At 41.8% G+C, this 26,098-nt stretch overlaps 1 pseudogene across 1 annotated transcript; it reads left to right on the top strand.

Annotated features, from left to right (window-relative positions):
- Window positions 1-259: 259 nt before the first annotated feature.
- Window positions 260-26,098, top strand: LOC101720653 (pre-mRNA-splicing factor SPF27 pseudogene; annotated as a pseudogene). The gene is made up of 5 exons (XR_015440148.1): window positions 260-16,533; window positions 17,063-17,160; window positions 17,986-18,066; window positions 19,718-19,901; window positions 24,675-26,098. The product of XR_015440148.1 is annotated as a pre-mRNA-splicing factor SPF27 pseudogene (transcript).

Raw genomic sequence — 26,098 nt, 5'->3', positions numbered from 1 at the left:
GCCTGTGTACGCCCTGCTGTTTATTCCCAGGGGAATAGCACAAAACTTAACACCTCTTTATGCTAGGCAGAGGTTCAGGGTTTATTAAGCGCCTTCACAGATACAACTGCCTTTAATTACTCTTCCTGACACCCTGGCAGTGAGGTGTTCTGATCCCCAGTGCCCGTCTACCGAGGAGCCCGGGGTCAGGGCAGCAGAGAGCAGGTCCCTAGCTCACACAGCTGCCAAGAGCAGCACAGCTGGGGCTGGAAACCCTGGTCCCACAGCTATTTAGCTGGGCCTCCTTCCCTCCCATGTGTCTTCTCCAAACTGAAACCCAGCCCTTCCCAGAGGCCACACCTGGCCCTCGCCCACACTGACTCACTTGGTGGTGGTGCAGGGACTGTTCTTTACTCCCCAGAGCCAGCCTCCGACAGGTAAGGCGCCACCCTCTCTTCCATTCCTGCTCTGAAACGTGCTCCCTTCGTTCTTCCCATCCCCCAGCCTCTTTCTCCCTTCTGACTAAGTGGATAGAAATAAAGACAGGGTTTTTGATGACACCAACATGGGAGCTAACCCTGCCCTGCCACTCCCCGGCCTGCTCTTGGGTTCCCAAGGGACATGGCCACCATGGGCAACAGCAACAGGATAGGGCTGCCTTTGCCCCGCTGGCTCCGGGCTCTGCTGGCCGGTGGCCTGAGCTCCTCCCCCACCCCAAGTCCTCCTTTGCTCCCTGCTGTTTCCTCCTCCAGCTCAGTAGCTGCCTGGAGAACAGAGGCCAGTGTACTTAGGCGTGGGGATGGGAACAGAGGCTCACATTCTTGGGTGCCCAGGGTTTTTGTTTTGTTTTGTTTTGTTTTTTACATTCAGTGACCCTATTCACAGGTAAACTTGGCCCCACCCTAGTGCTGGAATCTCACCCATGAAATTCATTGTACCTCCTCTTCACAGCTAAGAGGTGGACAGGAGACTCCTGGTGTGGGGTGTTGGGCAGGGCCTTTCTCTGTCAACAGCTGAGGCTAGAAACACCTGTCTCCCCATCTCCTTCATCCTCCAGGGTCTACACCTTTATTCCCAGCATTTGTTCGGCCATTATCTGAACCCCCAAACCACTGCATGTGCCTCCCCCTGTAGATGCTTACTCTATACTCAAAGCAATCCTTCTGCACAGAAAAAGGCCTGTTGTTCTGTTTATAATTACACAGCAAGGCTGGTCACAAGGGACACCAGTAAAAATGAGAGTTGTTGGCATCTGGAAGGAGCTCTGGGGCTGTTTCTGTCATCTAACTGGAAAAAAACCCCGCACATATAAAGGCCTATATTTGCTGGGGAGACTGAACACATTGTCAGTCAGAGCTCACCCTCACTCTTGGGGGGCCTGGCACCCCATTATCTACAGGGAACAGTACAGTCTGGCCCTGCTACTGCAGCCTTGCTCGGTTACAGTTACTTCACCCTCATCCTAAATTCTAATTTATTGTCATCTTTCAGTCCCCTAAGATGCCTTCCTGGCCTTTATATGTGAACTCATCCCACTAAAATACATTTTTCTATCTTTTCACCTGTAAATTCTTATTCACCCTCCCCAACCTAGATGGACCTCTTCTATAAAGCCCTTTCTGGCCCTCATTAGACACCAAACACATGCATCTCCTCTGCCACCCAGACTGGGCAGCCACTTTGTGCTAAGCGGATCAGTGCTTAGCCCACACAAAGGATGGCAGCTTGGATCCAGGTGGAGATGGAAGGAGACAGCCTTAGAGGACTGAGAAGGAATGAAGCAGGATATCCAGTGTGATGTGGGGTTGGATAGGCTGTAGGGTTGAGGGAGGCAGTTCCCCTTACCTCCCAGATTTCGAGCTTCTTGTAGGTGAAAGTACATCTTGTTTACCTCTTCATCGCCTGGGGCAGGCCTGAACTTGCCAGAAAAACAGTATCAGTGAGTCCAGCCAGGAGGGGCTGGGAGGACTGAGGCAGAAACTCAAGCCCGGCCTAGTGAGTCAGGAAGGGGAAGGGGGCTATTGTGTTCAAAACTTTTATTACAAGTTGCCTCAGTTGTTGGCTACTTGCCCCTACCTGGTCTCTGGAGGTGCCCAATGCCCAGTGGGTACTGAAGAGGCTGGCGCTGGAATTATCTTTGAGATTTAATTCTGAGGTAGGATAGAAGAACTAAAGATAGGTAGAAAGGAGACAAGGGACATTGTAATTTTAAAATTCTACTTAAAAAATACTGCAGCCTTGGGCCAGGGATTTAGCTCAGTGGGACTGTACCTGCCTCGCAGGCACAAGGTCCTGAGTTCGCTCTCCAGTACCAAAAACACAAAAAAACAGAACAAAAAAAACCCCTGCAGCTTTAAGACATAATTATCCAAGGTTACAATGCCTTTTTCCCTTCCAGGAAACACACTGAAAAAAAAAATTCCCAAGGATCTTAAAGATACAATAAGCCTGTAAATTAGGCCTTGCTTTCCACCTGTAAATTGAATCATGCTTTTCCTCCCACAGAACTCCATCTTCAAAGAAGCAGCTTTGTTAAGCGGGCAGCAGATCTCTTAAACTTCAACCCCCTGCAGATGGCTTGCATTCTAATCTTGCCTAGCAAGTGGGTGACCTGACAGACACTAGGAATACACACCCTAGATGTCGTAAAGACACCCCTTCTCACCTGCCAAGGCCACAGAAGAATCTCAGCCTCAGAGGCCATCTGCTTCTCTGGGGGGCCGCACCCCATTTTCTCTTCCTATGCACCCCTTTTTTTGGTACTGGGGATCGAACTCTGGTCCTTGTGCTTTCGAGGCAGGCGGTGGCACCACTGAGCTAAATCCCTGGGCCCGCACCTCTTTTGGTCTAAGAATAATAGTCTCTGCCTCTCGCTGACATGTCCTGCAAATTATTTTTCTGTGACAGAAACCAGCAAACCTACAACCTACCCCTTGGGTGAGGTGAACTGAAGTCCCCATCTCCTCTTTTAGGGACCTCCTTGGACCTGGTCTGGTGATAATTCTACCCATGTCCACCACCCCTGACCTTAGTTAAGTCACTTTCCCCTGGAGAGCTTCCTTCTTTTTTTTTTTCTTTTCCCCATTAAGTTTATTGGTACATTTTAGGTATAAAATACAGTTACATTCATCATTGGGATCTTGTACCATTATGTGAGTATCTTGGTTCTTATTTTTTTCCCCTTCCCCTGCCCCCCCTTCACCCCCTCCACCCTTCTCTATTTGCAAAGACTTTGTTTCCATTTTTTTCCTTTTCCCTTTTTTCCTTTCCCCTACCCCTCCCACTTTCCCTACTCCTTTAGACCTTTTCTTCCTGTTACACAATATCAATTATACATTTTAAAAATTAAAATATCAAGATCTAGGAGACATTACCACAGATTTTACAGAATTTAAAAGGATATAGAAAGCATATTACAAAAATCTTTTTGGAAATAAATTTGACAACTTCTAAGAAGTACCTTGGAAGACAAATTAATGAAACTAACTCTGGAAGAAATATAAAATTTGAATAGCACCTATTAAAGAAAGTATATTCCTAGCTTGAAAATATACCTATATGACAACAGCAGGCTCATATACATTTTAACTGATAAATTATATCAAACAATTAAAGCAGAAAAAAGAAGGAACACTTCTCCCCTCATTTTAGGAACTCAACATTGTGCTAATCCTAAAACTGGATAAATATAATAGAAGAAAAAAGTATGAACAGAGATAGAAATTTAACAAAACAAACTATTAGAAGTCAGATCTGGCAGGATGTAGAAAGTGGTTTTGTTATAGGGATGGCAGTGTTGGTTCAGCATTGGAAGATCCACCCCCAAAAGTCATCATTTTAACAGAGGAAAGGAAAAAGCCATATGATCCTGTCACTAGTTGGAGAAAAAGTATTGGACTAAATTCTACAGCTGTTCATGAGAAAAGCTATCAGGAGACTAGAAGTAGAACAGAAACTTCTCAACAGATTAAAGACATGTACTCCATACTTCCAGCAAGAATGCCTTATATAAATGGAGAAGATAGAATGCTTTCTCCTTAAGGTGGGGAACAAGGGCAGATATGCTTACTCTTTATCAGTCTATTAAACTTTGAAACCTAGTCCACACCAAAATAGTCTGGCAATAAAATGACACAATTAGGATAGGATTGGCAAGGTAGAAGCAAAATCTTTATATGTAGATGAAATAATCATCTACAGAGAAAATACTAAGAAATCTCTAGGAGCCCCTAGAACTTGTACTTGAATTTAGCAGGATTAGAAAACACAAGGTATATATAAAAATTCAGGTCTGTGTACACTTGCTATAAATGAAGAATTGTATATTGAAATTTAAAAATTATGTAGGAGTACAAAGGACCTAGAAAAGTTTTAAAAAAAACTCAAAAAAACAAAAACAGTGTTGGAAGACGTTTAGTACCTAATTTTAAGACTTCTTCTAAAGCTACAGTAATCAAGGCAGTGTTGGTGTAAGGAAAGACATATAGATCATTTGAATAAAACAGAGAATCTAGAAATAGAACCACACATATATGGTCCACTGAGTTTTGAAAGATTATTTAACATTAGCACTTTATGGAATATAAACTCAATTCAAGAGCCGAGGAAGAGATAGTGTTTTCAGCAAACAGCATTAGAACACCTGGTATCTGTATATAAAAAAATTAACCTCAACCCTTTATTTCGATACATGAAAATAACTTGAAGGGATCTATGAACCTAAATATGAAAGCCTTACAGTATAAAACTTTAAGAAGAAATTATAAGGGAAAATGTTTATGAATTCAGGGTAGGCAAGAACAACCTAGGATACAAAAGACATGATGTATAAAAGAAAAAAATTGATAAATGAGATTCCATCAAAATTTAGAACTTTAAATGACATCATTAAAATGAAAAGTAGTCCTTAAACTGACTATATTTACAATGCATATAACCTATGACCAGAATGTATAAAGACTTCTTAGAGCTCATTAATAGACAACCCAGTTAAAAAGTAGACATAAGAAGATGATAAATAGCTAGTATAGCACAAGGGAAAGTGTGCAACTCTAGAATCAGAAAAGTACTAATCAGTACAATAACAAGATTGAATTATGCACTCATTAGGGAGATGAAGTTAAAAGTTTTAAAAGCCTTGTCATGACTTTTTCTTTTTATTGGATTCTCCCCCTTTGTGTTTAATTTGTCATGCCCAATGGATTCATTCTGCTGGGTTTCCTGGGGTTGTGATCCTCATTGTCTTTTCCTAGGGTATTGTCTAAAATTTTTGGAGTGCTGGTTTGATATTCATGAAGTTCCTGAGGTGCTCTTTATCATGCAAGTATCTTATTTCTCCATCAATTTGGAAAGATAGTTTTGCAGGGTACATCAATCTGGGTTGGAGGCTGTTTTCCTTTAGGGCTTGAAATACATCACTCCAAGCTCTTCTTGCCTTGAGGGTTTGTGTTGAGAAGTCTGTTGTGATTCTGATGGACTTTCCTTTGTATGTGATTTGTTTCTTTTCTCTCACTGCTTGTAGAATTTTGTTCTTCTGTTGGATTTCTGGAATCCTAACTATTATATGTCTATGTGTAGATTTTTTTTGATTAAGGCTAGCTGGAGTCCTATATGCCTCACTTATTTGTATGTCAAGTTCTTTCCCCCTCCTTGGGAAGTTTTCTGCCATCACTTCTGTGAACAGTTTTTTTTATGTCATCTGCACTCTCTCCTCTTTCTTCATTGACTCCAATCAGTCTTATGTTATTCTTCTTTGCATCATCTAGCAGCTGCTGGATTGATTTCTTGTGTTCCCTTACAATTTTAAAGCAATTTTTCTTTTCCTGGTCACTAATTGCAATCTTTTCTTCTATATCTGAAATTCTATCCTCACATTGGTTCATTCTGCTCTGCAGACTTTTGATGGAGTTTTTAATCTCCTGGCAATCTGTTTGCATCTGTTTTATGGATTCCATTTGCTTCCTATGTTGGGATTCCATCATATTCCTCAGATCCTCTATTTTTTAATGTGTGCCCTCTCTAGATTTATTAATCATGTCTTGCACCATGAGCAAAATCTTTGCTGTTATCTGAGTAATTATTTCTGATTTCATTTTTCCCAGATCCTCTTTTGTTGCCAGTTCAGAGAGTCCAGGTAGTTGAGTATCAGATTGTCCCATCTCGTTTCCCTTTGGGGTTGCTGTAGGTGATCCAGAAGTCTGTTTCTGAGGCTTGTTTACGTGTCTTCTCATTTCCATGGGGTGTGTGGAGTGTTGCTCTTGGCACCCTCGTGGCTCACCTTCTCTGCCCTAGGAGCTTGGGATGGTGGCAGGGGAGCTTCCTTCCAGCTGCTGGGACCAGCTCACCTCCTCGGCCCTCCTTTTATTACAGTTTATAGAGGTTTCAGTCCATAATCTCCGGCTCCAAGGCAGAGTGGGATTGAGAGGAGAAACTGTTCATGGCGGGCAGATGGTAGCAAAGCATTAAGGGTGAGAGCTTCCTTCTCTCTCCTCCTTACACACATACAAGCATTTGTGCACACATGAGTGCGCGCGCACACACACACACACACACACACACTGGCTGACACATATTGCTGGTCTGGTCATTCACTGACTGTGGTCACCAAGTGGGAGTGGGTATCTGATAATGTAGATCAGAAGCCTTGTTCTGAGGTGGCATTTGAATCATGACTGTGTCACTTGCTGGCCTTGTGACCTTGGGCACAGAACTTGAGCCCTCTCACCTTAGTTTCTGTTTCGGAGGCATGGTAATCATATGGGCCTCATGGGTCTGTTATGTGTCGTGAACAATGTGAGGCACGTACACTATGCCTACTAAGTGCCCAATAAATGTGAATTATTATGTTAACATTATTGACCATGTTATCATTGATAATTTTACATCCATTAAAAAAATAGAAACCTTCTGAATCAGAGCCTGAGTGGCGTGGCTGGGGCCTGAGGGAGAAAAGGGGCCCCAAGCCAGGGCAGCAGCTCAGAGCCCTTGGTCTTGGGGTTGGCAAGGACCATGAAGGGACTGGCAGGGAGGAGAGCAGGAGAGGGGGAGGTGACGGTAGAGGGAGTGAAAGTGAGCATATGCAGAAGCAATGGCCAGGGAGCCAGATCTCCAGGAGCAGGGAGCTTGCAGAGAGCTTGCAAACCGGTCTGGGCAGTCCTGGAGCCAGGCTGTGTCAGCTGGTTTGGGTTGAATTCAGAGGGAGCAGCCTGGTAGCATGGCTACCTTAGGTGCTGCCTGAGGTCTCCTCCACCTGGGAAGTGTTCTCAGGATATCCTCCCCCTGGCCTATGGTAGTCCTTCTGGGGGGTGGGGGGTGGGGGAGAGAGGCTGCTTCAGGGAAGACTGGAGCACACATACTACCTCAAAAATGTCCTACAGCACCGCATAATATCCATCAGGTCCACATTTGAAAACTTGCTCTGACAGGATGCCAAGATATTCAACCTGACAAAGATGAGCTTTTCAACAAATGGTGCAGGGGAAACTGGATATCTACATACAGAAGAAATGAGTTGGACTTGCAAACATTAATTCAAAATGGACCAAAGACCCAAGCATAAGAACCAACATTCTTAACACTCTTAGAAGAAAATGCAGGGGAAAATGATCATGATAGCAATTTCTTGGATATGACACCAAAAGCACAAACAAAAAAGCCTGCTGTGGTGGCACATGCCTGTGATCCCAGTACCTGAGAGGCTGAGCCAGAGGATCTATGGGTTCAAGGCCAGCCTGGGTTACATAGTGAATTCTAGGCCAGCCTGAACTATATAGTGAGATCGCCTCAAAAAAAAAAAAAAAAATTACAGACAGAAAATAACAAATTAGACTTCATCAAAATGATAAGCTTTTTTTGCATCAAAGGCTGTTACCAAGTAAGTGAAAAGACAACCCAGAGAACAGGAGAAATATTTGCAGATCAACTCTCTGAAAAAGGATTAATAGCTAGATATATAAAGAACACCTAAAATTCAACAGCAGTGGGCATGAAGAAACATGCCTATAATGTTGGGAGGATTGCAAGTTCTAGGTCAGCCTGAGCAACTCAGTGAGATCCTGTCTCAAAATAAAAATATAAAAAGGGCTGGGGATGCAGCTCAGCACTCCCTCAGTTTGATCTTCAGCATGAACAAGAACAAACAAACAAACAGCAGTGACAGCAATGAGCAACTCAAATCAAAAATGGGCAAAGGATTTGAATAGACATTTCTTTAAAGAAGATATACAAAAGTTCAGTAAGCACATGAAATGTTGTTTAACAGTACTTCTATAACAAGACATAATATATGCAAGTAACCTATGCACATCCTCCTATATACTTTAAATTATTTCTAGGTTATATGAAAAACAATATAATATAAATGCTACGTAAATAGTTATTATACTGTATTGTTTAGGGAATAATGATAAAAGTCTGTCCATGTTCATATAGACACAATTAAAAAAATTTTTTTTTTTTGCTGCTGGGATCAAAGCCAGGGTCTTAAAACTGCTAATCATACACTCTATCCCTGAGCTGTACCCCCAGTGCTTTCCTGAATTTTTTTTTTGATACAGGGGATCAAACTCAGGACCTTGCCCTTGCAAGGCAGGCAGCAGCACCACTGAGCCCCCGTTTCCTGAATATTTTTGATTCACAGTTGGTTGAACCCTTGGATAAGGAATCACTGGATATGGAGAGCCAACTGTATATCTTTTCAGACATTACATAAAAAATATAATTTTGTTTCAAGTAAATAGCATTCTTCAGACAAAACAAAAATGTAATATGAACATTTAAAAACATATTTTAAAATAAAATGAAAAGTATAACATAACAGTGCTGTTCAAACACAACAGTCTACAATATAAATGTCCTAAAATTTTAATCAAATTAGAATGGCTTGTATAGCTTGATGTTCCTGCCCTTGGAAACTTATGTCTAGTTCTGGTGAGGGGTGGGGTAATAAGCAAGTAAATTATAAGATATACCTTTTTCGAAGAGATGGAGGGAGTGAGGAGGGAGAGAAGGGGAAGGGAATGAAAAAAGAATTAAGATGTACATATACTAACTCCTCATGAGGTATGTAATCTTTATATACTACTGCAAATATGCACTAATAAAATTGAAAAAATATGCCATTTTTTCTAAACAAAAATTAGGTCCATTCTTACATGCTGGGCTTTCACTTTCCTTTTCACACCATAAAATATCTTTCTAACATTCTTAGTGATTTTTAAAATATATTATTTAAGATGTTTGTAAGATGCACCTGCCTTTTGTCACCTTGTGTGGGTTTCTGCAGTGGAACAACTTTGGGATACTGTGTTTTCTTGCTCTGGGGAGAATGTGAACTTTTGTATGGTGGTGGCTTTGATGTCACAGTGGGGCTCCCTGAAGCACCATCTTCAGGAGACCCTTCCTTCAGGATGCTTCTGCATCTTAAAATTCCATGGCAGGTGAATAGTTCTGGAAAAGGCACCTCAGATTTCTCCTAGAGCCACACTGAGAATTTGTTTAAAAAACATTGAAGGCTCTGGTCAGTCTGGAAGTGAAGAGATTGGTTTAGTCTTGTCTCATTTTTATATGACCACTGAACGCTGTGGCCATAGGACCAAAGTGTCATGGCTAATTGACTGGCACCCATCCCAGTCATTGTGAGCAAAACACCCCTGAAAAGCTCTAAAAGACAGGTTTCACTAAATAAAAAAGGGCCACCCTTCATATCGATGGGGTTTTAGCATGTTGCCAGCAGAGATGTTGAATGCTCAGTTGTGGTATAGGCAATAGATTCAGTAGTCAAAAAAGAGGGTATCAGGGAGATACTACTTTTGGGAAACTCATAGAGAAGAGAAGACATGAATAGTAAACACACCAATGGAAAATGGTTCACTAATAATCTTTAATGATCCATTTTATCTTATTTTTAGCACTGGGTTTTGAGCTACATCCTCAGCCCATTTTAGTTTGGGACAAGGTCTTACTAAGTTTTCCAGACTGGGCTTAGACTTGTAATTTTCCCATTTCAGCCTCCCAGAGTGCTGAGTGCTGGTATTACAGGTGCACACTGTCAAGACCAATACTAACAATCTTAACTAAGAGTCAAAGTGAATGAAAATTGAAGTAGATGCGAGGGGCTTTTTGATATTTACTTTAAAAAATAGAGCTGGGGTGGAAATGCAAAATGGTATTCTTAAATTAAAAATTTTACTATGTTAGAGCTCCAAACTAGAGTCTTTTTGAGGATAAGTGTTCTGTCACTAAGGCAAACTCCCTCCCAGAATGGTATTCCCAGTGCTGGCAAGGCTGTGGAGAAGCTGAAGTTCATCAATGACATTAAGTTTACACGATCTATTGGAAGGCAGCATGCAGCAAGAAACACATAAGTAATTATCTGTTTGACCTAGGAATACCCCTACTAGCAATCCAGCCTAAGGGAACATTAAATAGAAAGTTTACACTGAAGTATCACCAATACCAGTGAACTACGGCCTGCATCCTATGTAAAAGCTTCAAATGAGAAGTGTGAGGTGAAGCATCCTGTTGGAGGTGATTAATTACCTATGGAACTAAAACAAGGTGAATATTCGTATGTTTGGATTTCTTGAGGGATTTAAAAAATATGAAATCTCAGACTCTATCCTCTTCGTGCACAACCAGTCTCTAGCTCCTCAGCTAAGTTGGTGTACTTGGCTTTGCCCCTGTTATCCTCCACGTGTCACTTTCAGCATTAGATTCTCCCTGTGCCCAGGAGAGAATCCAGAAAGGAGGACTGTAATTGGGGTGGTATTCTTCCCTGGAACGTCATATGTCACTGGGAAGCCTATGAAACTGACTCGTCTGGGCTCAGTGTCCACTCCTGCCCCAACCACCTGTAGGTGACTGAGCAGCATAGTGCCGAACGCAGTCCACTATGCCTCCCTGCCTCTCTCCTTGATGGGACCTATGCATGAGACAGAAGCCCAGGTTGCAAAGGCAGTCATGAAAACATCCTGTGGATCTTTGAGTAATGGGGACAGAAGATTATGGGATTCCAAATTTCCAGTTGATAAGAGATCAGGCTAAATCTTTCCCTCTTGTCCTGGTAGAAAATTTCATTGAATGAGGCTGCCTTCTCCGGCCAAGTATTCCAACAGAGAGAAATAAATATTCCATGGCCATTTAATAAACAACCACTGAGACTGTTAGCAAACACACCCTCCAGTAGCTTGGACTTCAGCCTCCCACAAATTTCAGAAATGTTGCTCTCGCTTCTTTCAGGGTTTTAAGTAGCACTTTCCCAAATTATTTTAGCAAATTAGCAGTTTGGAGTATCATGCTCAGCTTCTGTGATCCTTGCCAACCTCATCTTGCTCAGAGAAAGTCATATGCAATCTTTCCCAAGTGGATATTGTAATGTTTCTTCTTGCTGGAGTTTGGCCAGTACAGTAGGCTTAGCTGAGGAGAGGCTCCAGCAATGGTGTAGCCAGAATGATGCCCAAGGAGAAGCCCTAATGACCAGAGATGCAAGAAGGAGGAGGAGACCAGGAAGAGGCAAAGACACCCACCCTTCCTCAGCATCTCAAAGCCAGCAGACTTCTTGTTGTGCTGACGAATATGATAACCAATAGTCACCTGTAGCTATTTTAAAAACTTAACTCAAATGAAAATTTAAAATCCAGTTCCTTCATCTGCCTAGGAAATAAAGAGTTCATTAGCCACTCTGTCTGGCAGTTCCTGTGTTAGTGCAGGTGTAGACCAACTCCATCACTGCAGAAAATGTCACAAAGCCAGTTTGGAAATCTCTAGATAGTTTAGCATTCATGCTTAGAAGTTGAGGGAGACCCCGGTCATGTAATAAAGGTCCTCCTGAGACAGAGAGGGGCTATTGCTCTTCAAAAGGTACTTTATTCCAATGGCATTGAGGCCAGCTACAGCTGTATCTGGCGCCCCATAGCTCAACTCCAATATTTGTTTTAGCTACAGCAGGCTTCAGTCACCAATCTGTCATGGACAACCCTGCGCTCTAGTTCCTCTGGATGGCTCTACCTCTCTGGAGCCCCTTCAGTCAGGTCCTCAAGGGGTCCCTCCCCTGCCCACAATCACCCTACTTAAGCAAGCTCCCCCTGGGCCATTCTGGGTCAGTCCATGCACTGTTGGCCCTTATGCTGTAGTGTAAGTTCTAATAAAGCCTCTTTTGGATGGCATATTCCTGCCTATTTCTGGTTTCTGTCTCTAGTAGTGTGTGCTGAGCTAGTAACACCAAGGGCTGCTGGTGCCCAGTGCAGTGGTGGCCAGAGCTGTTAACAGTGAAGACAACAGAGAAGGTGGCTGGCAGCCAGAGAGTGATGGAGAGCAAGGGAGAGCAGTAGGGAGCTGCCATCTCTGGTGCTTGGAAGAGTTCCAGAAGCCTGCTGGTAGCTGCATGTTCCCAGGAACTAGGAGGACTGCTAACACTGGTAGAGCTGATAGCCACTGGCATACAAAGCTCGGGGCTGTTGACACTTGAAGAGCTATACTTTGGCAACCAGTGATTTGTCTAGGCATTGAGCAAGAACCCCCAGCCAGTTGGTAATCCTGAAAGCATGGAGGGGACCTTCCCATTCAGAGGGCCAAGAAGAAGAGGGTGGACAACGGTTGGTCATCAGCAGGTTCAAGCATCAGCCCATATCTGATTTCCATCTTACATGTGGCTAAGAAGCCACAGTAGCTGGTGATAATCTGGGGACGATTGTGCCATCACTCAGAGATTTCTTGGAGGAGAATGCTCATGGTTTTCTCTCACTGTGTTTGTGTGTGTGGGAGGAATCCATCAACCCTCTTTTCTATCTTTCCAGCAGTATGACCATCATCATCTTCATTTTGATAAGCTGCCCATCTGTTTCTGTGCCCCTGTAAGGGAGATAAGCCTTGAAAGGCATATAGTTTGGGGGAAATATGAAAGGCTGTAGCTTAAAAACAAACACAACCAACTCTTCGCTTGCCCACTCCATCAGGTCACCTGGCAGTACCAAGTGGTGGGGTGGCTTCCTTGGGAGACTTTTGAGGATGGGAAGGATTATATTAACTTCCTACAAAGAGTGGTCATGCCCCTCAACAAAAGCCTCAGGGGTGAGGTTTCATTCAGCAAGACTGAACTCCTACCCTCAACTCTGTTGCTAGGAAGATTACAGGGACATACAGGGGTCCCTGAGGACTCACTTCCAGCTGGACCTCCCCTTATTCTAGTGGCACAGTTGTTTCACAGCAGAGGATAATGGGCACTGGCTTGCGGGATGCTGCAGGTCCCCCTGCAGGGTGACATCCCCAAACAGAGCTGCTTTCTCCTGCGTTCTCAGCCTGCTGCTCCCAGCTTCTGTGAACCTCAGCATGTGTTGAGCAGAGCTGTCTGCATATCTGGAGCAAGCTGCCAGCCCTGTTGCAAACTCCCTGATGGTACCGATCCAGGTTTCCCCTCTGAAAGATTTGATTTTTCTCCAAGAGAAGGCTTAATAGATTAATTAGATTTTTACCTCTCGGGGATTTGGCAAATGAATAACAATGTATTTATATCAACCTTAGGTATAAAGGACCAGTGTTTCACTGTCAAAGTGAGGCAACCCAGGTTCAACATGAAGAGTAAGAGGGAGCTAAAATATGTGTTTTGGGGGAAAGCAAGGATGAGTGTGGAGGTGAATTTAGTGCACCCCAATCCCAGGCCCTGCATATAAAATTTGGCAGAGTACAAGTTGAAACCTGTTTATGCTTCATTTCAATGTAATTAGTTCCTGATCTTTAGGGAGAAAGGTATCCTAGAGGACTAGACTCAGAAGTGAGTGGATCTTGTTTCTTTTTCTTTTTCTTTTTTTCCTGAACCAGGGATTGAACTCAGGACTTTGCACTTGCCAGGCAGGTTCAGCACCATTGAGTTACATCCTCAGCCCTGGATCTTGTTTCTGAGAGTTACAGATCCTGTTAGCATTTGAATATGTTGAAAGTATTTGTAATATTTATTTTTTTGAGAACTGAAGATTTTTAGTATATTTTATTTATTAGTGACTTTTTTTCAGGAATCTGTGTTGTAGGACTAATTGGGATACTGAACAAACTTCTCTGTGATTTCAAAATAAATTTCTTTTGTTTTGAAATAAGTCTCTATTTCTGATGGTTTAAAAACTATAGAATAAGTTAGATGATAGATAGATAATAGATTCAAAATTTAATCAGAAAGGTGTCCAGCATATTCATGAGCTAAATATTCCACTATATTTAGTAACTGCAATTTGAAAATTTCCCAAAGTTTGCTGAAGTATTTTCTTATGAGGAGAAAGTCATATTTTGGAATACAAAGAGCATTTTTCTCTGTGATGTATGAAACAACATCAGAATGCTTCAAGGCCACTTCTGTATGGCTCAGTTACCTTTGTAGCTTCCTTCCTTTTCTCCTTTTCCCCTCCATACAACTTGGGGTTCACCCTTCACTGTTTTTGACACAAGACCACTTCCATGTTGCAGCTCTTTGCAGATTCTGTTCCCTCTGCCTGCTCAGGTTTCCCTCACCCAGTCCCATTTTCTAACTGCTTAGCATACTCCCACTTACTGCTTAAAATACAGAAACTAAACAGGAGCTTCCAAAGTACAAAGTCGATACATGGCAGCGAATTTAAGAGACTATCTAACAGAGTGAACCAGTTCTGCTGGTTCCAGCTTTTCAGAGAATTCCAACTCCTTTGAGGACTAGGTGGCTGAGCTTGTATAGGTAGGTTTTGCCTCCCCACCTCCCTGGACCTGGACGAGGCATGGCAGTTTTCCAGGTCTGATTCCGGAGTTTAGGCCAATATACCCCTGCAGACAGCTCTTAAGACCTCCAAAGTTGTTTCTGTACCCTTCCTGCTTCCTCTACCCAGAATTCTCTGTCGCCAGGTCTCCTCAGAAAGCCTACAGCCCCGCCCACCTAAGTGCTTCCCAAAGAGGCACTTCAGAAGTGGCCTCAGCCTTCCCGGTTGGCATAGGAGCCCTTTGTTTGCCCAGACTTAACTAAGGAATCAGTGTCTCAGTAGGAAGGATTGTGGCCATGTCAGCCAGCCCTGTGAGTTCCCCATTGTGAAGCTGCACCCTAGAAAGAGGAGGAAGGTGGTTGCCCAGCTCAGAACAGTTTCTTTTACAGTTGCAGTTTTAAAAGAGTCACTAACAAGCCAGAAGGAAAGACTAATCCTCACCAACACCTACTATGTATGTATTTTTTGTTACATTCAATCTCCACAACAACCTGAATGATCCAGTTCTTTCCCCTTGGACTGCCTGGAACACCTATAGGACCAACATGCCATATGCCTCAAATTTTTAGAGGTTAAATCGTAAGGTAACAAGTGGTTAAATAAGGAATGTCCTAACTTCTCTAACAAATATCTTCATAATGACCCAGAAAGCCAAGTTCCTTTAGAACTTTCAGACTTATCTCTGTTCTGTGCTACAGTGAGCGAGGCAGGGAGAGCTGCCTCCTTCTCTTCTCTATTGTGAGTCTGTCTCAAACCATCCCCATCCCTCTGTCCCCCATAGCTGTCCTTGACTTCCTTCATGGCCTAGAATGGACAGTGAAGCCTCTCTTTATGAGGATGGATGTGGGGGCCAGCACTTACACACCCCAGAAGTGGGTGGGCCCAGAAGTGGGCTCAGGCCCAATGAGACAGGGAATTTCAGGATCCTTTCCCTAGAAAGGGAAGCAATGATTTGAAGAAGTAGGTCTGCGTGGCTATGAAAGCCCTCACCCAGCAGGAGGAATGTAGGCAAAAGAACACCAGAAAAGGGAGATGATGGGAGCAGGGCCCACTTACCTTCACCTAGATGCTTCTCTGACCTCTCCTGCACAAATGAGCTAGAAGATACGGTTGCCAGGAGAGGGAAATCCCCAGGAAGATGCATCCATGTGGAAGAAGCAAAGTCCTTGGTTTGAGGGGAACAGCTGGTGCCATCTTAATCTATGGGCAGTGCAGAATTGACACAGCAGTATGCCATGTTCTCAGATCACTTGCTGAGTTCATGGATGGAAAACAAAACACTGAAAGGTTAAACTTTTTATAAACATCCCACAGCCAGTAAGTGATGGAGACTGGCTGTGAATTTGTGTCTGTCTAACTCCAAGATCCCTGCTTTTTTGCATCCCACATTACTCCCTAAAAAACCATAGGAGGTGCTGTGATTGAAGAGAAAAAAAGATACAGAAACACAGGGAGGGCTGATTTTTGAGGCTCTGGGATTTGATGACTCTTAGCTTTGCTGCCTACAATGCAACCAAAGTCTTGTCCAAGAGGCTCATAAAATGTTAATCTGCCACCCAGGTAGGCTCCTGAGCTTTGCCACCCTCTGACCCTAGTAGGCTGTATCGCTGCACTTAAGATGGAGAATTCTCCACTTGGGTGTATATCTGATTATTTCCAAGCATTTCCACTTGCTGTCTATAAGTTTTTGTTTTTATCCTTCCAGGCCATTCTGTATGCTCAGTGGAAAAAAGGTGGCCTTGGGTCTACCAGTCAGTGAAATGATCCTCGGGCAGGGGTAACTCAGAGCTGGTAACTAACAAGCCAGAAGGAAAGACTAATCCTCACGAATACCTACTATGTACGTATTTTTTGTTACATTCAATCCCCACAACAACCTAAATGATCCAGTTCAAGTGACACAAGAACACTTTTTTCTCATTAAGTTTAAGTACTGACATTATAGCTTATTTATAGATCTCTAATTGGCTTTCCGGAGGCCAAAATGCGTTATAAAGCAAGATTTAAAGAAATGAAAGACTCAGGTACAGACTGGAAATATGGCCATTAAATTTATATTGTTATTGACGCATTAAAGCATAGGACTTCTTTTATTATCCCTTTAAGACCACTGGTTTTCAACATTGGCTACATGTTGGCATCACCTGGGGACTTTTAAGAGACACTAAAATCTGGGTCCTATCTCCTGAGATTTGATGTGATTGTTTTGTGTATGGGATTTTTAAAAAACTTTCCAAGTGATTTTTCTTGGGAACAATTAAGGTTGAGAGCCATATTTTTTTAAAGGAAAATCTTACTTTAACCTTATCTGGATTGCCTTTAGCATCTTAATACATGGGTCTGCTGTAGTCTGGATTTTTTTTTTCCAGAGATGGAGCCTTGTTATGTTGTATAGGCTGGTCTTGAACTCCTGGACTCAAGGGATCCTCCTACCTCAGTCTCCCAAGCAGCTGGGATTACAGACCAGGTGAGTGCCACCATGTCTGGCTCTATAGTTTGGATCTTAAATGTCTCCCAAAGACCTACATATTAAAGGCTTAGTTCCCAGCTTGACCTAGTTGAGAAGCAGTGGAAACTTTGAGGTGGGCCTTGTAGTCACTGGGAGCATGACCTTGAAGGAGATAATGGGGCCCTATCCCCTTCCTTTCCCTCTCATATCCCATTTATGAGGTGAGCAGCTTTGCTCTGAGACACACTCTGGGCAGCACATGCCAGCACAGGCCCAAAGTAATGGAGTCAATCAATCATGACTGAAACTTATAATCTCATGAGTCAAAATAAACCTTTTATCTTTATAAGTTGGTTGTCTCTGGTTTTTTGTTACAGTGATGGAAAACACTTAACACAAGGTCCTTGAGCCTGCCTAGACCTAGTGTTTACAAAGCTTACCATTTTTGCCAATGTGAAAACCTCACTGCCTTCCTAGGTCACATGAGTATTTTTAGCCATATCATCAAAACTCATCTAGGGCCGGGGATTTAGCTCAGTGCCTGCCTCGCAAGCACAAGGTCCTGAGTTCGATCCCTGGTACCAAAAAAAAAAAAAAAAAAAAACTCATCTAATGATTCTAGTTTTAAGGAAAGAGGGTCTTTTCTCCAGCACAAATGAGAATGTCAAGTATGGTGGACCAGGAAGGGGCCATCCCTGAGAAGATGAATCCCAAAGAAGGAGGTAAATTGCTTAGTCCAAGGAGGAACAGAGAGTGCCATATTCATCCTTGGGGGACATAGTGTTGACACATCAGTACTCATGTTCCAGGTCACTTAGTGAGGGTTTCTCCTCCTCTTCTCAGCTGCACTTGCCCAGCCATGGTTGGCAGCATGGGACTGCGAGCTCTGAAGGCTCTCCCTTCACCAGAACCGTCTCAAAACAGGTAGGAGAGGGAAACATAGGAGAGGTACAGGCTCAGGACCTCAGGTCCCTGCCCCCACCTCCTCCTCCTCAGTACTGCCATGGTCACATGTTGGCCACCCACTCCTTTGCTGATGACCCTGAGCCTTCCTTGAGGACAATTACCCACTACAGTCTCTCAAGCAGCTACAGAGAACTTGTACAACAAGTTCCACAACAAGAACTGGCCCGGGGCTCTGGGAACTAACCCAGGACTGTGGTTCCCTGGGGTTGGGGTGGGGCCTCTGTTCAGAGCCTTCTCACGTGGACTTTCTTCATCAGCTGAATGTGGCCTTGGCGGTCACCCATTGGTCATCCACAGATCTGAAGATTCAGGACTGTGCTTGTCATCAACCAGAATAACAAACGGAGCTCTGCTCCTGACCCAAGATGCAACCAGGCCTGGGAAGAGAATGCCCACATTGTTTTATTATGAGATCAAGCATAGCTTTCCCAGTGGTGAAGGGAAACCCTCAAATGCCTTTAATATTTCTGCCAGTCCTGGCAGGTTCCTTTCATTCTTCACCAGGGCACAGAAAACTATTGTTTCAGAGGACTCTCAAGCGCCCTCTAGTGTATATAATATATTGGGCATCACTGAAGTACCAGAATTCCGAAGGGTCTATGGAAATAATCAGAAATTTAGACTAGGACTTATGAGTTGTGACCATAATAGCAGTGATATTTATGACAGCAAAAATAATAGAAGTAATCCAAATAGAGAAGTGGAAAAATAATCATGCTACATTATGGTATACAACTTTGAAACATGATGTTTGTCAAGAGTTTTTAATGACATGAGGAAATGGTAATGATACAATCATGTTAGTGAAACTATATGCACATTGAGATGTGAATACTGTAAAAATGTATATAAGGTGTACACAAGAAAATGCTGAAAAGAAATATCGCCAAATGTCAGCTGTCTTGAGGGGTAAAGTATAGATGATTTTAATTGTCTTCTTTATCTATATCTGAAAGACATACTGAGCGTGTAAAAATATGGAATTAGTATACAGAATTTATAATCTGAAAAAAGTGTCTGGGTCTCCACAGGAAACACAAGCATGCACACTCAGGAGTTTGAGGAAGGTGTTTGACAACGGGATTAATTATAAAAGTGTAGGAGTATAGGGGAACCTCTCAGTGTAGGATTTCTGGTATAGCAGCAATAGAGCTGGTACCATCTCTAGGCTGAAGAGGCAAGGAAGGAATAAAGTGGACCTAGAAGGAGCAAGAATTGTCCCAAGCTGGCTGTATTGAGAGGAGCAGTGACCCTGGTGGAGGGAACAGCCAACCAAAGGTGACCTCACCAAACTGCTGTCCACCTTCTTCTGACCTCCTGCTGGGAACCCTACTAGGTGGAACCAGCTGGAAACCAGGGAAAGGGACACTGGGATGGTGTGCACACAGGCCTACATTATGAGGCCCAGAGCAGGTGCAAAAGGTTGGTGGGGACAAATGGAAGATTATAGAGCAGAAAGTTTCTGAAGAATTTGTAAACGCTTCAAGAATTTATTGAGTCAAAGTTGGACTGGATCTTAGGGGATTTCTAGCCCAACTGTATTTACCATTGTGAAATACATCTTCATCAAGCCCTGGAAAGATAGCCAATTGACTTTTGACTTTTGCAGGGGGCAACTTTAGGCATGAGCAGCCCCCTGACCCTGGAAAAATCCCAACCCTTTGAACAGAAATGATTATTAAGGAGTTATGTGTGAAGATGCAAATAATATGATGGAAAGAGCAAGAAGAGATAGGACACCTGGATTCCATACTTGCCACTTGGACAGCTTATCTTGGTCTACAGTCTCACAGGTAAAGGAGGAATAATGAAATTCATCCAACAGATTTGTTATGATGATTGGGAGACCTGATATATGGGAAGGAGCTTTGCAGAAGCTGGCACATGGTAGTCACTCTATGGATGTTGCAACTGAACCTAAACTCTGTCTTCTAGAAATATCCATCTATTGGTCTCAAATGACCCACAGCATTTCTTTCATCTTTCTCATGATGGTCCTTCAGATGTTTAAAGATAACAGGAATATTTCCTTGATTCAAACTAAGCATTTATATTTCCTTTGAGCATTTTTAGTTCTTTTTAGACATTTTATTTTCCTCTAAACAGGGTCTTCCTTGTTTTGAGATGGCCCATTAGAGCACATGTCTCCAAAGGAAATACTGGATCAAAGCTGGCCAACTGGATCCCTGCCCTGAGAGTTTTCAAATAGAAATGGAAGCAAGTTGGATTCTTTCTCCTGTTAGGGGCTGAGAGATGTGAGGATTGGGAAATATTAGGAGCGATGCTTTCTGCTGTGTTGCAGAATGATGCTGTGCAGGAGACAGAATGAAGGTGACTCGAGAGAAGCAGAGAGATAGAAAGTGTGGAGTGCTGGCAATATTCAGGGCTCTGGTTGCTATTTAGGTCTGGGCTTCCATTGCTCTGGAAGCCCAGTGCTATGTCTGCTCTTCCAAGGGGTGGTCATTCAATCCTTTCTGAGTTCTGTGAACCAATAAAGTCCCTTTGTCTAAATCAGTTCACAATGGATTTCTGAGACTCTAGAATAAAAGAATCACGCTAGTCACCTGAAAGTAGAGGGTATGGGCTTTAGAGTCCAAAGCACCTGGGTTTAAATCCTGAACCAACCATTTACTAGCTCTGTGATCTTTTTATTTTATTTTATTTTTTGCACTTTATTAAATTCTTTTATTGGTACATTGTAGGTATACAACACAATTACGTTTCTCATTGGGAATTGTACCTTTACATAATGCATCTTGGTTCTTATTTTTTCCCCATTCCTAGCCCTCCCTTCACCCCCTCCACCCTTCCCTATTTAAGCTCTGTGATCTTTAGTAAGATTCATAACTATTGAGTGCACATTTTCTTTACCTGTAACATGGGAATGGCATTACACACCTTGCCATTTTGTTATAAGGAATAAGAAAAAAGAATATGTGCAAAGTTTTATAACTGGCACACAGTAGACTCATCCCACTAATAATATAACAAAGCAAAATTTATCCTTATTATTCCTGACTTTGCAGTTAATTCATATATTCACACAAAATCTGCTTCCCCACCCTTAACTGGCACTTAATTTTTGGGCCTAATTGTAGGATTTTAAGAATTTCCCTGTTCAATTTCTCCTTTGTTAATTCCTGACAAGTTATTTAATAGGAATGTTGAAATTTTTTAAAAGACAGATGTTCTTCTGTCTCCAAGGAAGCTTTTGACTTGTGTTGTTTTCACAGATTCATGACCAGAGCAATGGCAGCAGTCAGCATTTAAAGAAGTCTTTCTCCTCTGCTGTTTGTAAATTCTTGGGCCCTTTCCCAGAAATGACTTTCCAGAATAATTGTCCTAGAAAGCCACATACAGACTGTCTGCTGAATTGCCACACTTTGGAGTTAATTCACAGTTCCCATCATTTATCTATAGTAAAGATAATGAAAAAAAACCTTTGACTTGGAATTAGAAGATTCTGGGTCCAAATTCCAGCTCTAGAAATTTCTAAACTCCTTGGGTTTCTAGTAAGTATTTGCTGGAGGTGTTGAAACATCAGACAGAATGATTCATTGACTTGTAATTCATTCAACACATATTTAATGAGCACATTTCATGTTCCAGGCCCAGTAGGGGTTGGTTCTAAAGTTATACGATGAACATCTGCTACTGACCTCAAACAGATCAGATCCTAATGAAAGAGACAAGTAACATACCTATAATTTAGTGGGGGTAGTAGTTAGTGTAATTAATGATGGGTGCTGCAACAGTGAAGCCCCTCAGACTCAGTGTCTTCTCACAAAAAAGAGATTTGCTTATTTATTTATTGTTGCTCATGTAAAGTTAAATGTAGGTTAAGAGGGCCGGGATTTAGCTCAATGGTTTTACCACCTGCTGCGCAAGCACAAGGACCCGAGTTTGATCCTCGGTACCAAAAAAAAAAAAAATGTAGGTTAAGAAGCCTTCTTCCTTTTGAAAGCCACATAGGACACATTGCTGTCATAGAGGGTAGAGATAGAGGAGGTACATTTGCTCTTAACAGCCTTAGCCCAGAAGTAACACTCATTACTTCTGCTCATACTCCATTGGCTAGAACTGATCACATGGTCAGCCCCAAACTGACTTTTGCAGAGTCTGGGAAATGAGGGAGTCTGGCTGTACTTGACGAGCAATAACTCTTTGGCCCTGTAGGTCCTTGTAGGTGAGCAGGGGCAATGTCTTAATTGTGACTGGATCAAAGCAACAGAAACCAACTTGAATTAGCACAAACAAAACAAGAAGCTTATGATAAAGATTTTAAGGGTTTGTGATGTCATCAAGAATCAAATCACAGAAATGCAGCTGAGCATTAGAAAGGATTTAGGACCGGGAAATATAAAGGCACAGAGACATTGTCTCTTGATTCTATCCCACTCTGAGAAGGAAAGCGGGCTTCTTAGCTTCATAGAGCATGGTGTTCTTTGCTGGGAGCTCAGGGATTCCTGAGCAGGAACATTTAACTCATATTAAGGAGAAAGGGAGGGAGTAAAGGCATTATAACAGAGATGATGACTGTCCTGAACTTTTTCCTTAAAAAAATTACTTAAAGCCTGTCTTGGTGTTATATTCTTGTAATCCCAGCACTCTTGGAGGCTGAAGTAAAAGGATTGTGAGTTCAATCCCACCCCGGGCAACTTAGTGACTTGGTGAGATTCTGGCTCAAAGTAAAAAATAATAAAAGAGCTGCAGCTCAATGTGAAGGCCCTGGGTTCAATCTCAAGTACTAATGCATTTTTTAAATTATGGTAACATTGCTTGAGTTATGAAGGCTAGGATGGTGTTTGTTAGGTGAAGCAAAAGGGCTAGGCCTTCTAGGCTACAGATGCAAAGAAATGGAAGCACAGAAAAGTTTGTGTGCAGGAGGGATAGCTCCAGTACAGTGTTTGCCTAACATGCACAAGGAACATGAGTTCAATCTCAGCAGAACACACACACACACGTGCACACACACAGAATGTTCTTTCTGGCTAGAGTTTAGGGTGATGTGACAGGTACTTTAAATGAACTACTCCCTTGTTCTCTCTTGCTAAGAGATCCTTGATTTTATTTTAGGCATATGAGTGCCATTTCCAAGATAATCATGGCAAAAATGATGTAGGCCAATATAACTCTTCTGGTTTTTGCTGTTTTAGGCTCCCTAGATGCTAGTGAGGGTTATGTGACTTTTTCTGGCCAATGAAAATTAATCAGGAAGAGCTGGAGGGCGCTTCTGAAAAGACAACACAAAAAGAAGGAACAGCAGTAGTGCCCCAAAAGGCCAAGTCCCATGCAGCCTATTTGCTGAGTACACATGCCTGTCATGTGCCCAAGGACAAAGCTATCTAGAAGTTTGCTGCAGAAAATCTAGTAGAGGTCATGGGTGTCAGGGACCTTTCCTAAGTGAGTGTCTTCCACGTCTGTGTGTTTCTCAAGCTGTAGGTGAAGATACAATATTGTGTGAGTTGTGCCATTCACAGCAAGTTGGTCAGGATCTTGAAGCTTGGAAGTACCTGACTGGTTCAGACTCTCAAGTGCTGGGACTACTGGCACATACCACTGCACATGGAAATTTCATTAATTTTTATAGACTTATTCAAGTGTTTTCTCTTCTTTGGTAAGGTTTTGTAATTTATGTCTTTTGAGAAATTTGTCCATTTTGTTCATTTTATCTAGGTTTCCAACTATATTATTATGATATTCCCTTATTATCTTTTTTAACATTGGTAGAATCTGTAGTGACATCTCTTTCATTCTTTGCATTGGTGATTTGTGTCTTTTCCATTTTTTATTGGTTACTTTAGCAGGAGGTTTTCAACTTCATTAACCTTTTAAAGGAGCTAGCTTTTGGTTTCACTGATTTTTTTTTTTCTATTGTGTATTTCTATTTTGTTGATTCCTGTTCTTTTTACTTTGTTATCCCATCACCCTTTTCAACTTACTCTGGGTTTTATTATTTAACTATATCTCACAAATTGTGAATCATTATATTTTTATTGTCATTCAATTCAAGGTATTTTCTGATTTTCCTGTAATTTCTTCATTGATCTATCTATAAGTTATTGAGAAGAATGCTGTGTAGTTTCCAAATATTTGTGGTTTTCTCTGTTACTGGTTTCTCCACTGTTATTAGATAACATAGATACATTAGATAACACTGTTATTAGATAACATAGATACATTAGATAACACCGTTATTAGATAACTTGGTAATCATTCCACATTTATTGAGACAGATGGCCTACTCTGACGAATATACCATTTACACATGGAATGAATGGTTATTCTGTTCTTGGACATGATCACTGTAGCTAATAGTGTCTACATCTTCTATCTCTACTGATTATTTGCTTTATTCTATCAATTGGAGAGAGAAGCATGTGCATATTTATGGTTGCTATGTCTTTCTCATGAATCAATCTTTCTATCATGACATCTCCTCATAATATTTTTAGTTTTGAAGTCTATTTTATGTTAATATTGCTGTTGCAGTACTTTTTTACTTACTGTTATGTGGTTTTTCTATTTTTATTACTTTGATTTTTTTCTTTTTCTTATTTTTTTAGAGATTGGATCTTGCTATCTTGTCCATGCTGGCCTTGAACTCCTGAGCTCAAGCAGCCCTCCTGCTTCAGTCTCCTGAGTAGCTGGTACATGCCACCATGAATGGATGGATCAGTGTATGCATATCTTTATTTAAAGTGCATTACATTTACACAGCACAGAGCTGGGTCTCATTAAAAAAAAAAATCGATGGTGGGCACGGGGTTGGTGGCCGGAGAGGTAGTGGTGGATGCGCTGCTGTATTTTGATCAAGGCTATGAGGTGCCAGGCGTGCGAGAAGTGGCTGCAGCTCTGGTAGAGGAGGAAACTTGCAGATCCTGACCACCAAGAACTACCTGAGCTACTTAACAGCCCCGGATTATTCTGCTTTCGAAACTGACTTAATGAGAAATGAATTTTAAAGACTGGCTGCTCGACAACCAATTGAATTGCTCAGTATGAAATGATATGAGCTTCCAGCCCCTTCCTCAGGTCAGAAAAATGACATTACTGCATGGCAAGAATGTGTAAACAATTCTATGGCCCAATTAGAGCACCAAGCAGTACGAATTGAGGATCTGGAGCTAATGTCACAGCATGGATGTAATGCCTGGAAAGTATATAACGAAAATCTAGTTCATATGATTGAACATGCACAGAAAGTGCTTCAGAAGTTAAGGAAACATATTTAAGATTTAAACTGGCAGTGGAAAAACATGCAACTCACAGCTGGATCTAAATTGAGAGAAATGGAGTCAAATTGGGTGTCCCTGGTCAGTAAGAATTACGACTATTGTGCAACTAGAAAATGAAATCTATCAAATTAAGCAGCAACAGGGAGAAGCAAACAAAGAAAACATCTGGCAAGACTTCTGAAAAGACTAACTTGTTGCTTAGAAAGGAAGAAAAGTTGGGCTCTTGCAAACATCAGCCATCTAAACTATCCCTGAACCATGAAGGACAACAGCCTCTCACAAAAACCATTAGTGGGTAAATGTTTAGAAACCATAATGTATGGATTATTATAATAATTGTATCGAGAATCTTTGTGAAATAAAGGTTATCAACTTGGTATTTTTATAGCTACAAAAACCCCAATTCTGACAATAACTACTTTTAAGTGGAGTATTCAGTTTGTTATTTTTAGATATAACTGGGTTTCAGACTTAGAATATATTATTTTTTATTTGTGTCCTTCTAATTTTGTCCATCTGTTTTTCCTTTCTTACTTTTAAAAAATACTTTAATATTGTTTAGAATTATATTTTAATGTTTTGTAGCTATTTTTCTTTGCATTGTATTTTTAGTGATATCTCTAGGGAGAAATATATAAATCCTTAATGTTTTTATTTTTTGAGACAGGGTCTCACTATATAGTCTAGGCTGGCCTTGAACTTACTATGTAGCACAGAGTGGCCTCAAACTTGCAATTTTCCTGACTCAGCCT

The sequence above is a fragment of the Heterocephalus glaber genome, unplaced genomic scaffold, assembly GCF_053883595.1.
Source record: "Heterocephalus glaber isolate CG9 unplaced genomic scaffold, H.glaber_assembly_v1.0 deba00001481, whole genome shotgun sequence".
Taxonomy (NCBI): domain Eukaryota; kingdom Metazoa; phylum Chordata; class Mammalia; order Rodentia; family Bathyergidae; genus Heterocephalus; species Heterocephalus glaber.
Note: the sequence above shows the minus strand (reverse complement) of the source record. Positions and strands in the feature narration are given on the sequence as shown.